The sequence below is a fragment of the Tursiops truncatus genome, chromosome 2 (genome assembly GCF_011762595.2).
Source record: "Tursiops truncatus isolate mTurTru1 chromosome 2, mTurTru1.mat.Y, whole genome shotgun sequence".
In the NCBI taxonomy this organism is placed as follows: Eukaryota; Metazoa; Chordata; class Mammalia; order Artiodactyla; family Delphinidae; genus Tursiops; species Tursiops truncatus.
This window is the reverse complement of record NC_047035.1, coordinates 75,148,951-75,167,443: the sequence shown is the minus strand read 5'-3', so window position 1 is coordinate 75,167,443 and position 18,493 is coordinate 75,148,951. Positions and strand designations below refer to the sequence as shown.

Below are 18,493 nucleotides of genomic sequence, written 5' to 3'. Positions count from 1 at the left end.
TTGTCTTGTTACACACAGTGATCATTCTAAAAACTTAAATGACCAAAACTGTCCTATCTGTAACATGACACGCACATCTAAGCTGTTCTCTTCCATCATCCGTACAGTAACTTTACAAAAGCTGGTAGGTGGACTTGCCTGGGATCTGGTGACGGCATTCACGTGTTTAGTCACAAGAGGGGCCTGCTGTATCTCTGTCAGTAACGTCCCTGATCAGATGGGGAAAGAGTAGTTAGCTCACATGCAATATTGAAGTCATGTGGAAACTATGACAAATGATATATTTTATTCTCTTTGTTATAAGCAGAATAGTCTGGGCACAGCTTCCAAACATTCAATGATTCCTGGCCTTGTCCCAATCCATTATGAAAGGTTTTCTTGCTACTTATAATGGGATGACACACAAAGAGGAAGACAGGAAGTGGCTATGAAGATTTCCAGCTTAATTGATCCATTTCTGTCAATTTTTTGTAGGAACAAAGAAAAGTGTAATTTTTTTTCCAATGGGAAGAGAATTATTTTTCCTCAATTTCTTTTAGTTCTCTTAAACTTGAGAAGATAACAAGAAAACGTTTTCAAGTCTACTCCCCCTTCTTTCTTACAGTGTCTTTCCTTTTTTCCCTCCTTTCTCTCCTCCTGGCCAGTCCACTCTGTGCTGGGGCCGCTAGGCACACGCAGAGAATGGGGAAAGACCAGTTATGAACAGGGTTTGTGGAGCGTAAGGATGAGTGCCAGATCTATTGTTTCCTTTATACCAAGACATGCCGTCTATAAATGCCCTCCTATTAACACATGATCCCTAGAAACATTTTAGGAGACCAGAGAATCGGGCAACTTGGCTTCTAGGTTAGGATCTGACCTTAACCTTCTCAGTCACTTTGAGCACATCACCCTCTCTATCTGAGTCTCATTTACTCTTTCTTGTCATTTTTTAAAAAGTATTTCTTTTCTTTAAAATTTTTATGAATTTATTTATTTTATTTTTGGCTGTGTTGGGTGTTCGTTGCAGCGCACGGGCTTTCTCTAGTTGCGGAGAGCGGGAGCTACTCTTCGTTGCAGTGCGCGGGCTTTTCATTGTGGTGGCTTCTCTTGTGGAGCATGGGCTGTAGGCGCCTTGGCTTCCGTAGTTGCGGCACATTGGCTCAGTAGTTGTGGCTCACGGGCTCTAGAGCGCAGGCTCAGTAGTTGTGGTGCATGGGCTTAGTTGCTCTGTGGCATGTGGGATCTTCCCAGACGAGGGCTCGAACCCGTGTCCCCTGCATTGGCAGGCAGATTCTTAACCACTGCACCACCAGGGAAGCCCCATCTTTCTTGTCATTTAGAGAGACTTTCCCCCTCCTCTCAAGGCTGTATAAGACTTGGTGTTCTTCCTCAATAGGCCACAAAAATGCCAATAAAAATTCCATTAGAAAAATCTTTTAACTTGCTTATGAACTAAACGTTGTTCAACCGAAAATAAACAGCATAGAGACTTCCTACTCCAGTTCTTAATGTGTACTTTTTCATACACAAAAAGAGAAAGTGAAAAGAAAATCACATCATTTGGCTTAGCAGTGGGAGACGTGCCCACAAGATGTCAGTATATGTTAGAACGAATACACAAATTCAGTAAAGTTGCAGGATACAAAATCACTACAGAAAAATCAGTTGTGTTTCCACATACTACTAACAAACTATCAGAAGGTGATGTTAAGAAAACAATTCCATTTACAATTGCATCGAATAGAAAATATTTAGGAATAAATTTAAACAAGGAAGTGAAAGACCTGTACATTGAAATCTATAAGACATTGATTAAGGAAATTGAGAAGACAAAAGTAAATGGGAAAATACTTTGTTCTCATGGACATAAAAAATTCAATTGTTGAAATATCCATAGTACCCAAAGCAATCTACAGATTGAATGAAATCCTTGTCAAAATTCTATGGCACTTTTCACAGAAATAGAACAAAAAAATCCTGAAATTTGTATGGTACCAAAATAGACCACCAATACCCAAAGCAATCTAGAGAAAGAGGAACAAAACTGAGGGTATCACATTTGCTTATTTCCAAGTATATTACAAAGCTATAGTAGTCAAAACACTGGTAGTGGCATAAAAAAAGACACATTGATCAATGGAGCAGAATGGAGAGCCCAAATATAAGCCCGTGTTGTCTAGGTCCTCCGGCCTGGTGTCAGGCCTGAACCTCTGAGTTGGAAGAGCTGAGTTCAGGACATTGGACCACTAGAAACCTCCCGGCCACATGTAATATCAATCAGTGAGAGCACTCCCAGACATCTCCGCCTCAATGTTAAGACCCTGCTCCACTCAATGGCCAGCAAGCTGCAGTGCTGGACACCCTATGCCAAACAACTTCTAAGACAGGAACACAGCCTTACCCATCAGCAGAGAGGCTGCCTAAAATAATATTAAGCTCACAGACACCACAAAACACACCACTGGACGCAGCCCTGACCACCAGAAAGACAAGATCCAACCCCACCCACCAGAACAAAGACACCAGTCCCCTCCACGAGGAAGCCTACACAACACACTGAACTAACCTTATCCAATGGGGGCAGACACCAAAAGCAAGGGGAATTATGAACCTGCAGCCTGAAAAAGGGAAACCCAAACACAGTAAGTTAAGTTAACACAGAGAAATATGCAGCAGAGGAAAGAGTAAGGGAAAAACCCACCAGAGCAAAAAATATGAAGAGGAAATAGGCAGTCTACCTGAAAAAGGATTCAGAGTAATGATAGGAAGGATGATCCAAAATCTTGGAAATAGAATGGAGAAAATACAAGAAACGTTTAACAAGGACCTAGAACAACTAAAGAGCAAACAAACAATGATGAACAACACAATAAATGAAATTAAAAATACTCTAGATGTGATCAATAGCAGAATAACTGAGGCAGAAGAACAGATAAGTGACCTGGAAGATAAAATGGTGGAAATAACTACTGCAGAGCAGAATAAAGAAAAAAGAATGAAAAGAACTGGGACAGTCTCAGAGACCTCTGGGACAACATTAAATGCACCAACATTTAAATTATAGGGATTCCAGAAGAAGAAGAGAAAAAGAAAGGGACTGAGAAAATATTTGAAGAGATTATAGATGAAAACTTCCCTAATATGGAAAAGGAAATAGTTAATCAAGTCCAGGAAGCACAGAGAGTCCCATACAGGGTAAATCCAAGGAGAACCACGCCAAGACACATACTAATCAAACTGTCAAAATTTAAATACAAAGAAAACATATTAAAAGCAGCAAGGGAAAAACAACAAATAACACACAAGGGAATCCCCATAAGGTTCAGAGCTGATCTTTCAGCAGAAACTCTGCAAGCCAGAAGGGATTGGCAGGACATATTTAAAGTGATGAAGGAGAAAAACCTGCAACCAAGATTACCCAGCAAGGATCTCATTCAGATTTGATGGAGAACTTAAAACCTTTACAGACAAGGAAAAGCTGAGAGAGTTCAGCACCACCAAACCAGCTTTACAACAACTGCTAAAGGAACTTCTCTAGGAAGAAACACAGGAGAAGGAAAAGACCTACAATAACGAACCCAAAACAATTAAGAAAATGGGAATAGGAACATACATATCGATAATTACCTTAAATGTAAATGGACTAAATGCTCCCACCAAAAGACACAGATTGGCTGCATGGATACAAAAACAAGACCCATATATTTGCTGTCTACAATAGACCCACTTCAGACCTAGAGACACATACAGACTGAAAGTAAGGGGATGGAAAAAGATATTCCATGCAAATGGAAACCAAAAGCAAGCTGGAGTAGCAATTCTCATATTAGACAAAAGACTTTAAAATAAAGACTATTAGAAGAGACAAAGAAGGACACTACATTATGATCAAAGGATCGATCCAAGAAGAAGATATAACAATTGTAAATATTTATGCACCCAACATAGGAGCACCTCAATACATAAGGCAAATAGTAACAGCCATAAAAGAGGAAATCGACAGTAACACATTCATAGTAGGGGGCTTTAACACCCCACTTTCACCAATGGACAGATCATCTAAAATGAAAATAAATAATGAAACACAAGCTTTAAATGATACATTAAACAAGATGGACTTAATTGATATTTATAGGACATTCCATGAAAAACAACAGAATACAGATTTTTCTCAAGTTCTCATGGAACATTCTCCAGGATAGATCATAACTTGGGTCACAAATCAAGCCTTGGTAACTTTAAGAAAATTCAAATTGTATCAAGTATCTTTTCCGACCACAACGCTATGAGACTACATATCAATTACAGGAAAAGATCTGTAAAAAATACAAACACATGGAGGATGAACAATACACTACTTAATAACGAAGTGATCACTGAAGAAATCAAAGAGGAAATAAAAAAAATACCTAGAAACAAATGACAATGGAGACACGACGACCCAAAATCTATGGGATGCAGCAAAAGCAGTACTAAGAGGGAAGTTTATAGCAATACAATCCTACCTTAAGAAATAGGAAACATCTCAAATAAACAACCTAACCTTGCACCTAAAGCAATTAGAGAAAGGACAAACAACCCCCAAAGTTAGCAGAAGGAAAGAAATCATAAAAATCAGATCAGAAATAAATGAAAAAGAAATGAAGGAAACGATAGCAACAATTAAAAAACTAAAAGCTGGTTTTTTGAGAAGATAAACAAAATAGATAAACCACTAGCCAGACTCATCAAGAAAAAAAGGGAGAAGACTCAAATCAATAGAATTAGAAATGAAAAAGGAGAGGTAACAACTGACACTGCAGAAATAAAAGAGATCATGAGAGATTACTACAAGCAACTCTATGCCAATAAAATGGACAACCTGGAAGAAATGGACAAATTCTTAGAAATGCACAACCTGCCAAGACTGAATCAGGAAGAAATAGAAAATATGAACAGACCAATCACAAGCACTGAAATTGAAACTGTGATTAAAAATCTTCCAACAAACAAAAGCCCAGGACCAGGTGGCTTCACAGGCGAATTCTACCAAACAAAGAGCTAACAGCTATCCTTCTCAAACTCTTGCAAAATATAGAGGGAAGAACACTCCAAAACTCATTCTACAAGGCCACCATCACTCTGATACCAAAACCAGACAAGGATGTCACAAAGAAAGAAAACTACAGGCCAATATCACTGATGAGCATAGATGCAAAAATCCTCAACAAAATACTTGCAAACAGAATCCAACAGCACATTAAAAGGATCATACACCATGATCAAGTGGAGTTTATTTCAGGAATGCAAGGATTCTTCAATATACGCAAATCAATCAATGTGATACACCATATTAACAAACTGAAGGAGAAAAACCATATGATCATCTCAATAGATGGAGAGAAAGCTTTCAAGACCCATTTATGATAAAAGCCCTGCAGAAAGTAGGCATAGAGGGAACATTCCTCAACATAATAAAGGTCATATATGACAAACCCACAGCCAACATCATCCTCAATGGTGAAAAACTGAAAGCATTTCCACTAAAATCAGGAACAAGACAAGGTTGTCCACTCTCAGCACTCTTATTCAACATAGTTTTGGAAGTGTTAGCCACAGCAATCAGAAAAGAAAAGGAAATAAAAGGAATCCAAGTCGGAAAAGAAGAAGTAAAGCTGTCACTGTTTGCAGATTACATGATACTATACATAGACAATCCTAAAGATGCTACCAGAAAACTACTAGAACTAATCAATGAATTTGGTCAAATTACAGGATACAAAATTAATGCACAGAAATCTCTGGTATTCCTATACACTAATGATGAAAAATCTGAAAGTGAAATCAAGAAAACACTCCCATTTACCACTGCAACATAAAGAATAAAATATCTAGGAATAAACCTACCTAAGGAGACAAAAGACCTGTATGCAGAAAATTATAAGACACTGATGGAGGAAATTAAAGGTGATACAAATAGATGGAGAGATATACCATGTTCTTGGATTGGAAGAATCAACATAATGAAAATGACTCTACTACCCAAAGCAATCTACAGATTCAATGCAATCCCTATCAAACTACCACTGGGATTTTTCACAGACTAGAACAAAAAATTTCACAATTTGTATGGAAATACAAAAGACCCCGAATAGCCAAAGCAATTTTGAGAACTAAAAACGGAGCTGGAGGAATCAGGCTCCCTGACTTCAGACTATACTACAATGCTATAGTAATCAAGACAGTATGGTACTGGCACAAAAACAGAAAGATAGATCAATGGAACAGGATAGAAAGCCCAGAGATAAACCCACACACATATGGTCAACTTATCTTTGATAAAGGAGGCAGGAATGTACAGTGGAGAAAGGACAGCCTGTTCAATAAGTGGTGCTGGGAAAACTGGACAGCTACATGTAAAAGTTTGACATTAGATCACTCCCTAACAGCATACACAAAAATAACCTCAAAATGGATGAAAGACCTAACTGCAAGGCCAGACACTATCAAACTCTTACAGGAAAACATAGGCAGAATACTCTGACATAAATCACAGCAAGTTCCTTTTTGACCCACCTCCTAGAGAAGTGGAAAGAAAAACAAAAATAAACAAATGGGACCTAATAAAACTTCAAAGCTTTTGTACAGCAAAGGAAACCATAAACAAGACCAAAATACAACCTCAGAATGGACAATATATTTGCAAATGAAGCAACTGACAAAGAATTAATCTCCAAAATTTATAAGCACTTCATTCAGCTCAATAACAAAAAGACAAACAACCCAATCCAAAAATGGGCAGAAGACCTAAATAGACATTTCTCTAAAGAAGATATACAGACTGCCAACAAACACATGAAAGAATGCTCAACATCATTAATCATTAGAGAAATGCAAATCAAAACTACAATGAGATATCATCTCACACCGGTCAGAATGGCCATCATCAAAAAATCTAGAAACAATAAATGCTGGAGAGGGTGTGGAGAAAAGGGAACCCTCTTGCACTGGTGGTGGGAATATAAATTGATACAGGCACTGTGGAGAACAGTATGGACGTTCCTTAAAAAACTACAAATACAACTACCATATAACCCAGCAATCCCAATACTGAGCATATACCCTGAGAAATCCATAATTCAAAAAGAGTCATGTACCAAAATGTTCATTGCAGCTCTATTTACAATAGCCCGGAGATGGAAACAACCTAAGTGTCCACCATCGGATGAATGGATAAAGAAGGTGTGGCACATATATACAATGGAATATTACTCAGCCATAAAAAGAAACGAAATTGAGCTGTTTGTAATGAGGTGGATAGACCTAGAGTCTGTCATACAGAGTGAAATAAGTCACAAAGAGAAAGACAAGCACCGTATGCTAACACATATATATGGAATTTAAGGAAAAAAATGTCATGAGAAGCTAGGAATAAAGACACAGACCTACTAGAGAATGGACTTGAGGATATGGGGAGGGGGAAGGGTGAGCTGTGACAAAGCGAGAGAGAGGCATGGACATATATACACTAACAAATATAAGGTAGATAGCTAGTGGGAAGCAGCGGCATAGCACAGGGATATCAGCTCGGTGCTTTGTGACCGCCTGGAGGGGTGGGATAGGGAGGGTGGGAGGGAGGGAGATGCAAGAGGGAAGAGATATGGGAACATATGTATATGTATAACTGATTCACTTTGTTATAAAGCAGAAACTAACACACCATTGTAAAGCAATTATACTCCAATAAAGATGTAAAAACAAAAACAAAACAAAACAAAAAACCCAGCAGAGTGTCATAGAACCAAACAAATTAAACAATACTAGTTTTGCTATACGTATCTTCCTGTTCCCCACTCTGCCCTGTGATGTTCTGATCTCTCCAGGGTCTAGAATGGAGAGCTCTGCTTTCCCTCTGCCATGCTCTTCCCTCCTGTTCTCCTAAGATCTATCAAGTTCGTGACCCTGAGTTGTAGTTGCACTTGGTCCCTGTAGCCAGGCATAAAATTATTTGAAGCAATGGTTTCTTAACTTATGTTCCCAATTCTCTGTCAAAGAGGTCTCCAGACATATCCACAGCTCTTTTATCCCCCCGCTTTTTTCAGCACTCTAGTCCTTTTAAGGTCTCACCTGCTGAGATTCTTGTGTACTATAAAGAGAAACACAATCCATTACACCTATGCTTGGGTTCAACTTTTATAACCTCTGGTAGCAGTTTAGCTTTAAAGGCCAAACAAGGAACAATGAAACGATTCAAATTGCAGGCAGAGGCGGCTTTTCTGATTACTGCTTTAAACCTCATATGCACTATGCCCACCAATATAAAAAATGTCCTCCCATCAATTTTTGTCTTTGTAGGGGGCATGGAGTGGGTCCTGTGAGATGTTTATGTTTGTGACCACCAGGTGGCAGTGGTTCCATTCCTCTCATTCCTCCAGTGCCTTAACCGTCAAAAGAATGACAGGTACTAGAGGATTTGCGCTTGATTGGCTGAGCCACCTACAGAAAGGCTATCTCGTGCATTAGAGAAGGAGAACTAAGACACAGGAGCAGCTCCTCAGGGGAGAAGATTTGGAATCATTAAAATTGTATCAAGAGTGTGATATCAGATGAGAACATGCTGGAATGTGCATTCATAGTCTTGTGGCTTCAGCTTGGCTGTAAGTTGGAGGTTAAGAGATGAGAACCATAAGGGCACATTTATCCAAAGCTGGAGAGAAGAGAGAGAGGGGTTTAGTCTCAGCTCATCCCAGGCTTTTTGTTGGAATTTTCAAAACTGCTGAACTGAAAGCTTTGTTTCATTTCTGATTTTGTTTTCCTGAACAGGGTTGAGGGGAGAAGACAAGGTGGAGCAGAGTCCTCAGACCCTGAAAATCCAGGAGGGAGACAGTCTCATCCTCAACTGCAGCTACACGGTCAGCAGTTTTAACGGGCTACTGTGGTATAGAGCAGGATCCTGGGAAGGGACCCGAACTCCTCTTCCTCTTTACTCAGTTGGGACGAAAAGCAGAAAGAAAGACTAAAAGCCACCTTGTTAAAGAAGGGAAGCTCTCTGCACATCGCAGCCCCTAAACCTGAAGCCTCAGCCACTTACCTCTGTGCTGTGAAACACAGTGCTCCCCAGGCACCTGCAGCCTGTACACAAACCCCTGCAGCTGGGGCTCTAGAATCAGGGGCATCTTTGGTGTTTTCCCCTCCTCGAAGAAGTAGTTACTTAGCACCCAGAACCTCTTTCCAAGTAGTCCTATGGAGAAGTGAAATCTTGTGACACAGCCAGACAGCAGAGGTTACAGTTCATTCTGTCCAGGATCCTGAGTGATACTGGTATTCAACTTTTTCTTTCATTAAAATGTTTAGGTCAGATTTTGGTATCAAGATGATAATAGTTCATTAGATAAGTTGCAATTTATGGCTCCTTTTCTATCTATAGAAGAATTTGTGCAGAGGTTTTTAATAATTTTTTTTTAATTTTCAGAAAGTTCACTAGTGAGCCATCTAAGCATAGTTTCACTTATGGGAGAAACTTAATGAATCCTTCAATTATGGATTCATTACTTTAACGGGTAAGGGGTTCTTATATATTTGTTTTTTTTTCTTGTGAAAGTTGGTGAATTTAGTATTTCCGCACATAGTTTATTATTTGCTACCTTTACTTTTATTTATCTTGCTACTTTTTCTAGTTCTTTGAGTTGCAAGTTTGACTATTGATTCTCAACATTTCTTCTTTCCTAACAAATATAATTTAAGTCCATAAATTTGCCTCTAATTACAAATATTCCTTGACTTTCAGTGGGGTTACGTCCCAATAAACCCATCATAAGTTGAAAATATCTTACGTCAAAAGTGCATTTAATACACCTAAACTCCGGACATCATAGCTTAGCCTAGCTTACCTTGAACGTGCTCAGAACACTTATATTAGCCTACAGTTGGGCAAGATTATCTAACACAAAGCCTATTTTATCATATGGTGCTGACTGTCTCATGTAATTTATTGAATACTGTACTGAAAACAAAAAGCAGAGTGGTTGTTTGGGTTCAGACGGGTTTTGTTTTGTTTTTTTTAACATCTTTATTGGAGTATAATTGCTTTACAATGGCGTGTTAGGTTCTGCTTTATAACGAAGTGAATCAGCTATACATATACATATATCCCCATATCTCCTACCTCTTGTGTCTCCCTCCCACCCTCCCTATCCCACGCCTCTAAGTGGTCACAAACCACCAAGCTGATCTCCCTGTGCTATGCAGCAGCTTCCCACTAGCTATCTATTTTACGTTTGGTACTAGTGTGATGGTCGTTTACCCTTGTGATCCAGTGACTGGCTGGGAGCTGTCCAGCATCAAAAGAGAGCATCATACTAGCCCAGGAAAAGATCAAAATTCAAAATTTGAAGTGTGGTTTCTACTTAATGCATATCACTTTCATACCATCATAAAGTCAGAAATCCGTTAAGTCAGGGACCTTCTGTACTGCTTTTGCTGTATCCCACATGTTTCAATATGTCATATATTCATTATTATTCAACTAAAATGTTTGGTAATTTCCATTTGAAGTGGGGATTTTATGTCCCATGATGATAATTCCAGGGACGTAAGAATGGCCAAATCCTGCCCTGCTCACCACTGGGAAGATTCCTGAGGATGCTTATATGTATTAGCTTAATACAAATGGAAAGTGAAGAAGGACTTTCAGCCGAACCAGGACCTGATTACTTCTAAAGCAGGAAAGGTGGGTTGAGGTTCAGGCCTAAGTGGAGTTTCCTACTTCCTTCTGAATCCAGAAAAGCAAGCTCAGAATTCCTATAAGGATGAGTAGGAGAGATAGGCCACGCCTCAAACTAGCCAAGGGTTGACTTGATTTTCAAGTATCTGAGCTGAAAGAGAAAGAGAAAGAGGTAGCCAATCACAGCGTACTAAATTAGCTCTCCTTAGATTTGCTTATTATCACAGGCAGGGAAAGACTTAAAATGCAAGGAATATAAGCAGAGTGAGTGGAGTCTTCAGTCCTACACTTTAAGTTAGATTAAGGACTAATTTCCTACTCATAAATGGACTGCGAACAACAGAATCAGCCCTCCTCACCCCTCCCGTGTGGGGAGGGGAAGAGGCAAGGTCTACAAAGAAGGAAAGCAGAAGTGGAAATTTCCTGATTTAGGGAAAGAGAGGTATTCTTTTATCCACACCATCTGGTTTTGTTTATTTTTAATCTTTTGGGTTTACAGCTTTAAAGTCTGCCCAGTGTGTTCAGGGAAAGAGATCAGAGAATTATCATGGGATCCTTGTTTCCACCTGCCCTTATTTTGTCATTCGCATCATTACCACAATCATCTTTATTATCATTTATGGAACACTTACCATATGCCAAGTCCATTGCTAAGCACTTTACAACTCATTTTATAATCTAAAAACCGCAAAGTAATATTAACCCATCCTCAGTTGAGGTAAACTAAGGCTTAAGAATGTTTAAAGATGAAGGGATTTCTGAGATAAAGTAAATGCTGCAGGCAATATAGATGAGATTAAAAAATAAAAACTCCAGAGTTAACCAATTGGACAGTATTTGTCAAAGTTTACTGTACATTTAAGAATCACATTTAGAAAAAATGTCTTATTCTGATCAACAGATTCTGATTCAATAGGTCTGGCATGAGGTTGGGGGTTTACATTTTTAGTGAGTTACTTGATGATTTTGGTTCAAGTGACTGGGAGATTTTACTCTGAAAAACTATGAAAAATATGGAAGACTGCTGAATTTCAGGAGGATGGATGATATGAAAATGTATGTGTTGTGTATTCACTTAGATGTTAAGTGGTTAGAGAACCTCAGAACCCACCTGGGGACACCTAATGCACGTAACACCTTATTCTGATTAAACCATATCCTATTTTGATTAGTAAAAAAAAACTCTCTTTTTTAATGATAAACAAGGTAATGACTTTTGTTTTCAACAACAGCAAAAAGAAATTTATCCATGGTTTAATGAATGGTGAGATTTGGTATAAAACTGATGTAAGTGCAAGTTTTTGTCACGTTAATGAGCTAAGCCAGCTGTTAGTGGAATGCCTTTTGTAACTGCAGGTACTCAAACATGAAATGGAGAAAGTCTGAATTCTATGCCAAGGGCTATTGTTATGATGATGGACGCTGTTGGATCAAAGATTTTTGTAAGTGTTCGTTGTTATTGTGTTTCATTCTTTATTTTAATTAAAAAACAAAACCTCTCTATATGTTAAAGGCCATGAGTCAGTTATTTCTTAATATTTCCTCCTCTGTTCTAAAGGTTAAATATATTATACTTCATAATTTTAATTAATCTTTTTACTCTTTCTGGATTCTTTACAATATTTAAAATTCATATTGAAGAAAGCAATTTACAACACTGATAAAATTTTGTTTACTGCAAAATATAGCACAATAATTATCTAACCTCTGCCTTCATAGTTCTCCTAATAATTTCCAGGAGAGACCACACTGATGACTTATAATTGTTTTATGACCATGTTTAATCTTCTGCCATATCCTCACAGCCAGGCTTTCCTTTTCCTGTATCTGTGGTGACTTGGTTGGTGCAGGGCTTATTATTGAATTTTGTTCCTCAAGCTCATCTAATTGGTAAATATTAATTGATATTACTAATATTATTGGAATATATTTTATTATAATATATATAAATTACACAATATAAAATATTGGACTATATATGTATATTTTTTTATTTTGTCTTAAGAATTAGAAACCTTTATTTAGAATCACTTATAGAATCAAAGAGATTTTTTTTCCATTTAGATGAATAAGATGTACTCTGGAGCATTTTTCATTGTCACAAATTTGGCAGCTGGGACCCAGAACTAGGGACCAAGAGGCATTAAGCATTCACCATTTTCCATTAAGAACAACTCACAGCCAGGCACTCTAGGATTTATGAAGAAGCAACTGTACAGACCCTGCAACCCCTGATCTTCACTTCTTTAGCTGATGTGAGGGATGCAGCAGTCAGGAGAAGAGTATCATCAGAGTGTTCCACTTTCCCCATGAGCCACTTCAGACATCGCTATCCTAAAATACTTGCTTTTACAGAGATCATCGAAGTAAAAACGAAAACTGCATGGCATTCTGTCTTTGGATATCTGTTTCTGGAGCAGATTTTGATCTATTTTTGCATCTACTTAAGCAGAAGATGAGGAAATCAGAGAAGGATGGTACAGTGAAGGGGGGCAGCATTGGGGCTGCCTGGGTGTCTCCATGAGGCACGGTGAGGAGGAGTGAGTGCTGTGTCCCACAGGTGCCACCTCTGAAGGCGGCAGGCCTGAGTCATCAGCCAGTTCTCCACCAGGAAAAGGGGAGACAAGAGGCCATGGGGAGTGCTTCCTGAATGGGATCTGACAGGGAGGGGAAGATCCTGCCTTGAGGAGGCTCCTGAGGGTCCCCGGCTGCTCTCTCACAGGGATGCTTGCACATCGAGGCCATCAGTGGTTGGGCAGAAAAGCAGTGACACCCAAAGGTGCACACCAGTTAAATGAGAAAGTGTCTGCCATTTTAAAAAAATTCTTCTTAACTTTTGTTTCTTCCCTAACCTCAAGGGAATTAGAACCAAAGAAAAAAGGCAGAGGAAGAGAACAGAGCAAGCCATGCTGACCTTACTGCAGCCAGGAGTCAAGCCTCAGGTTCAAAGAGCAGAAGAGAGAAATGAAGATGGAAGTTTTAACCAGGGCTGCACTGAGATTTATTTAATACATGAAAGTGGCCCAGAGGTCTTGTGGTTTTCTTTCCAAGATGTCTCTAGGGGACAAGGTTCAATGTTCCTCCAAGGACCCATCGATACTTATGCCTCCTTGCTTTACTCGGATACTCTCTCCTCTCCCCCTTGCTCCACTTAGAAAATGCTTATTTTGCCTCAGGTAGGCTAACTTGTATTATTTCAGTGTATCATCTCCTAAATCTGTAACTGATGCTTGTCCTTTGATTTGCCTATAGGACTAAAACTTTTGAAATAAAATGGTAAGCAAGGCAGCTTTATTTTTTTCCCAGCAGTACATCCTTTCCTTGAAGTGATGAGCTGAGAATCACCCATCTGCCTGAATGAAGGAAACATCATGTGGTTTTAAAAATGAAAAAAAGCAAAAACTCTGTAAATACTGCAACAATTGTCTTGTTACACACAGTGATCATTCTAAAAACTTAAATGACCAAAACTGTCCCATCTGTAACATGAGACGCACATCTAAGCTGTTCTCTTCCATTATCCGTACAGTAACTTTACAAAAGCTGGTAGGTGGACTTGCCTGGGATCTGGTGACGGCATTCATGTGTTTAGTCGCAAGAGGGGCCTGCTGTATCTCTGTCAGTAACGTCCCTGATCAGATGGGGAAAGAGTAGTCATGTGGAAACTATGACAAATGATATACTTTATTCTCTTTGTTATAAGCAGAATAGTCTAGGCATAGCTTCCAAACATTCAATGATTCCTGGCCTTGTCCCAATCCATTATGAAAGGTTTTCTTGCTACTTCAAATGGGATGACACACAAAGAGGAAGACAGGAAGTGGCTATGCAGCTTTCCAGCTTAATTGATCCATTTTTGTCAATTTTTTGTAGGAACAAAGAAAAGTGTAATTTTTTTTCCAATGGGAAGAGAATTATTTTTCCTCAATCTCTTTTAGTTCTCTTAAACTTGAGAAGATAACAAGAAAACGTTTTCAAGTCTACTCCCCCTTCTTTCTTACAGTGTCTTTCCTTTTTTCCCTCCTTTCTCTCCTCCTGGCCAGTCCAGTCTGTGTTGGGGCCGCTAGGCACACACAGAGAATGGGGAAAGACCAGTTATGAACAGGGTTTGTGAAGCTTAAGGATGAGTGCCAGGTCTATTGTTTCCTTTATACCAAGACATGCCGTCTATAAATGCCCTCCTAGTAACACATGATCCCTAGAAACATTTTAGGAGACCAGAGAATCGGGCAACTTGGCTTCTAGGTTAGGATCTGACCTTAACCTTCTCAGTCACTTTGAGCACATCACCCTCTGTATCTGAGTCTCATTTACTCTTTCTTGTAATTTTTTTAAAAGTATTTCTTTTCTTTAAAATTTTTATGAATTTATTTATTTTATTTTTGGCTGTGTTGGGTGTTCGTTGCAGCGCACGGGCCTTCTCTAGTTGCGGAGAGCGGAAGCTACTCTTCGTTGCAGTGCGCGGGCTTCTCATTGCGGTGGCTTCTCTTGTGGAGCATGGGCTGTAGGCGCCTGGGCTTCCGTAGTTGCGGCACATGGGCTCGGAGGTTGTGGCTCACGGGCTCTAAAGCGCAGGCTCAGTAGTTGTGGTGCATGGGCTTAGTTGCTCTGTGGCATGTGGGATCTTCCCAGACCAGGGCTCGAACCCATGCCCCCTGCATTGGCAGGCAGATTCTTAACCACTGCACCACCAGGGAAGCCCCATCTTTCTTGTCATTTAGAGAGACTTTCCCCCTCCTCTCAAGGCTGTATAAGACTTGGTGTTCTTCCTGAATAGGCCACAGAAATGCCAATAAAAATTCCATTAGAAAAATCTTTTAACTTGCTTATGAACTAAACGTTGTTCAACCGAAAATAAACAGCATACAGACTTCCTACTCCAGTTCTTAATGTGCACTTTTTCATACACAAAAAGAGAAAGTGAAAAGAAAATCACATCATTTGGCTTAGCAGTGGGAGACGTGCCCACAAGATGTCAGTATATGTTAGAATTAATACACAAATTCAGTGAAGTTGCACGATACAAAATCAATACACAAAAGTCAGTTGTGTTTCCACATACTACTAACAAACTATCAGAAGGTGATGTTAAGAAAACAATTCCATTTACAATTGCATCGAACAGAAAATATTTAGGAATAAATTTAAACAAGGAAGTGAAAGACCTGTACATTGAAATCTATAAGACATTGATTAAGGAAATTGAGAAGACAAAAATAAATGGGAAGATACTTTGTTCTCATGGACATAAAAAATTAAATTGTTGAAATATCCATAGTACCCAAAGCAATCTACAGATTGAATGAAATCCTTGTCAAAATTCTATGGCACTTTTCACAGAAATAGAACGAAACAATCCTGAAGTTTGTATGGTACCAAAATAGACCACCAATAGCCAAAGCAATCTAGAGAAAGAGGAACAAAACTGAGGGCATCACATTTGCTTATTTCAAACTATATTACAAAGCTATAGTAGTCAAAACACTGGTACTGGCATAAAAACAGACACATTGATAAATGGAGCAGAATGGAGAGCCCAAATATAAGCCCCTGTTGTCTAGGTCCTCCGGCCTGGTGTCAGGCCTGAGCCTCTGCAGTGGGAGAGCTGAGTTCAGGACATTGGACCACTAGAAACCTCCAGGCCACATGTAATATCAATCAGTGAGAGCGCTCCCAGAGATCTCCGCCTCAATGTTAAGACCCTGCTCCACCCAATGGCCAGCAAGCTCCAGTGCTGGACACCCTATGCCAAACAACTAGTAAGACAGGAACACAGCCTTACCCATCAGCAGAGAGGCTGCCTAAAATAATATTAAGCTCACAGACACCACAAAACACACCACTGGAGGTAGCCCTGACCACCAGAAAGACAAGATCCAACCCCACCCACCAGAACAAAGACACCAGTCCCCATCCACGAGGAAGCCTACACAAGATACTGAACTAACCTTATACAGTGGGGGCAGACACCAAAAGCAAGGGGAATTATGAACCTGCAGCCTGAAAAAAGGAAACCCCAAACACAGTAAGTTAAACAAAATGAGAAGACAGAGAAATATGCAGCAGAGGAAAGAGTAAGGGAAAAACCCACCAGAGTAAAAAATATGACGAGGAAATAGGCAGTCTACCTGAAAAAGGATTCAGAGTAATGATAGGAAGGATGATCCAAAATCTTGGAAATAGAATGGAGAAAATACAAGACACGTTTAACAAGGACCTAGAAGAACTAAAGAGCAAACAAACAATGATGAACAACAAAATAAATGAAATTAAAAATTCTCTAGAAGGAATCAATAGAGAATAACTGAGACAGAAGAACGGGTAAGTGACCTGAAAGAGAGAATAGTGGAAATAACTACCACAGAGCGGAATAAAGAAAAAAGAATGAAAAGAATCAACGACAGTCTCAGAGACCTCTGGCACAAAATTAAATGCACCAACATTCGAATTATAGGGGTCCCAGAAGAAGAAGAGAAAAGGAGAGGGACTGAGAAAATACTGGAAGAGATTATAGTTGAAAACTTCCCTAATATGGCAAAGGAAATTGTCAGTCAAGTCCAGGAAGTGCAGAGAGTCCCATACGGGATAAATCCAAGGAGAAACACGCCAATTCACATATTAATCAAACTATCAAAAGTTGAATACAAAGAAAAAATATTAAAGGTAGCAAGGGAAAAACAAAAAATAATATACAAGGGAATGCCCATAAGGTTAACAGCTGATCTTTCAGCAGAAACTCTGCACGCCAGAAGGGAGTGCCAGGACATATTTTAAGTGACGAAAGGGAAAAACCTACAACCAAGATTACTCTACCCAGCAAGGATCTCATTCAGATCTGACAGACAAATTAAAACCTTTAAGACAAGCAAAAGCTAAGAGGATTCAGCATCACCAAACCAACTTTACAACAAATGCTAAAAGAACTTCTCTAGGCAGGAAACACAAGAGAAGGAAAAGACCTACAATAACAAACCCAAAACAATTAAGAAAATGGGAATAGGAACTACATATTGATAATTACCTTAAATGTAAATGGATTAAATGCTCCAACCAAAAGACATAGACTGGCTGAATGGATACAAAAGCAAGACCTGTATCTATGCTGTCTACAAGAGACCCACTTCAGACCTAGGGACACATACACACTGAAAGTGAGGGGATGGAAAAAGATATTCCATGCAAATGGAAATCAAAAGAAAGCTGCAGTAGCAATTCTCATATCAGACAAAATAGAGTTTAAAATAAAGACGACTACAAGAGACAAAGAGCGACACTACATAATGATCAAGGGATCAATCCAAGAAGATATAACAATTGTAGATATTTATACACTCAACGTAGGAGCACCTCAATACATAAGGCAAATGCTAATAGCCATAAAAGGGGATAGTGACAGTAACACAATCATAGTAGTGGACTTTAACACCTCACTTTCAGCAGTGGACAGATCATCCAAAATGGAAATAAATAAGGAAACAGAAGCTTTAAATGACACATTAAACAACATGGATTTAATTGACATTTATAGGACATTCCATCCAAAACAACAGAATACACTTTCTTCTCAAGTGCTCATGGAATATTCTCCAGGATAGATCACATCTTGGGTCACAAATCCACCCTTGGTAAATTTAAGAAAATTTAAATTATATCAAGTATCTTTTCTGACCACAACACTATGAAACTAGATATCAATTACAGGAAAAAAACTGTAAAAAATGCAAACACATGGAGGCTAAACAATACACTACTAAATAGCCAGGAGATCACTGAGAAATCAAAGAGGAAACCAAAAAGTACCTAGAAACA

The 18,493-nt window shown here is 39.0% G+C and overlaps 1 long non-coding RNA gene across 3 annotated transcripts in view; it reads right to left on the bottom strand.

Moving 5' to 3' along the window:
• Positions 1-9,131: 9,131 nt before the first annotated feature.
• Positions 9,132-18,493, bottom strand: part of LOC109552290 (uncharacterized) — a 212,691-nt gene continuing 203,329 nt past the window's right edge. For 2 of the 3 annotated variants that reach the window (XR_012329416.1, XR_012329417.1), the window contains one exon: positions 12,187-14,315. This is a non-coding gene — a long non-coding RNA (uncharacterized lncRNA). Of the gene's footprint in view, positions 9,203-12,186; positions 14,316-18,493 lie in introns of those variants that run through there. The other variant, XR_012329419.1, reaches the window with a different exon arrangement.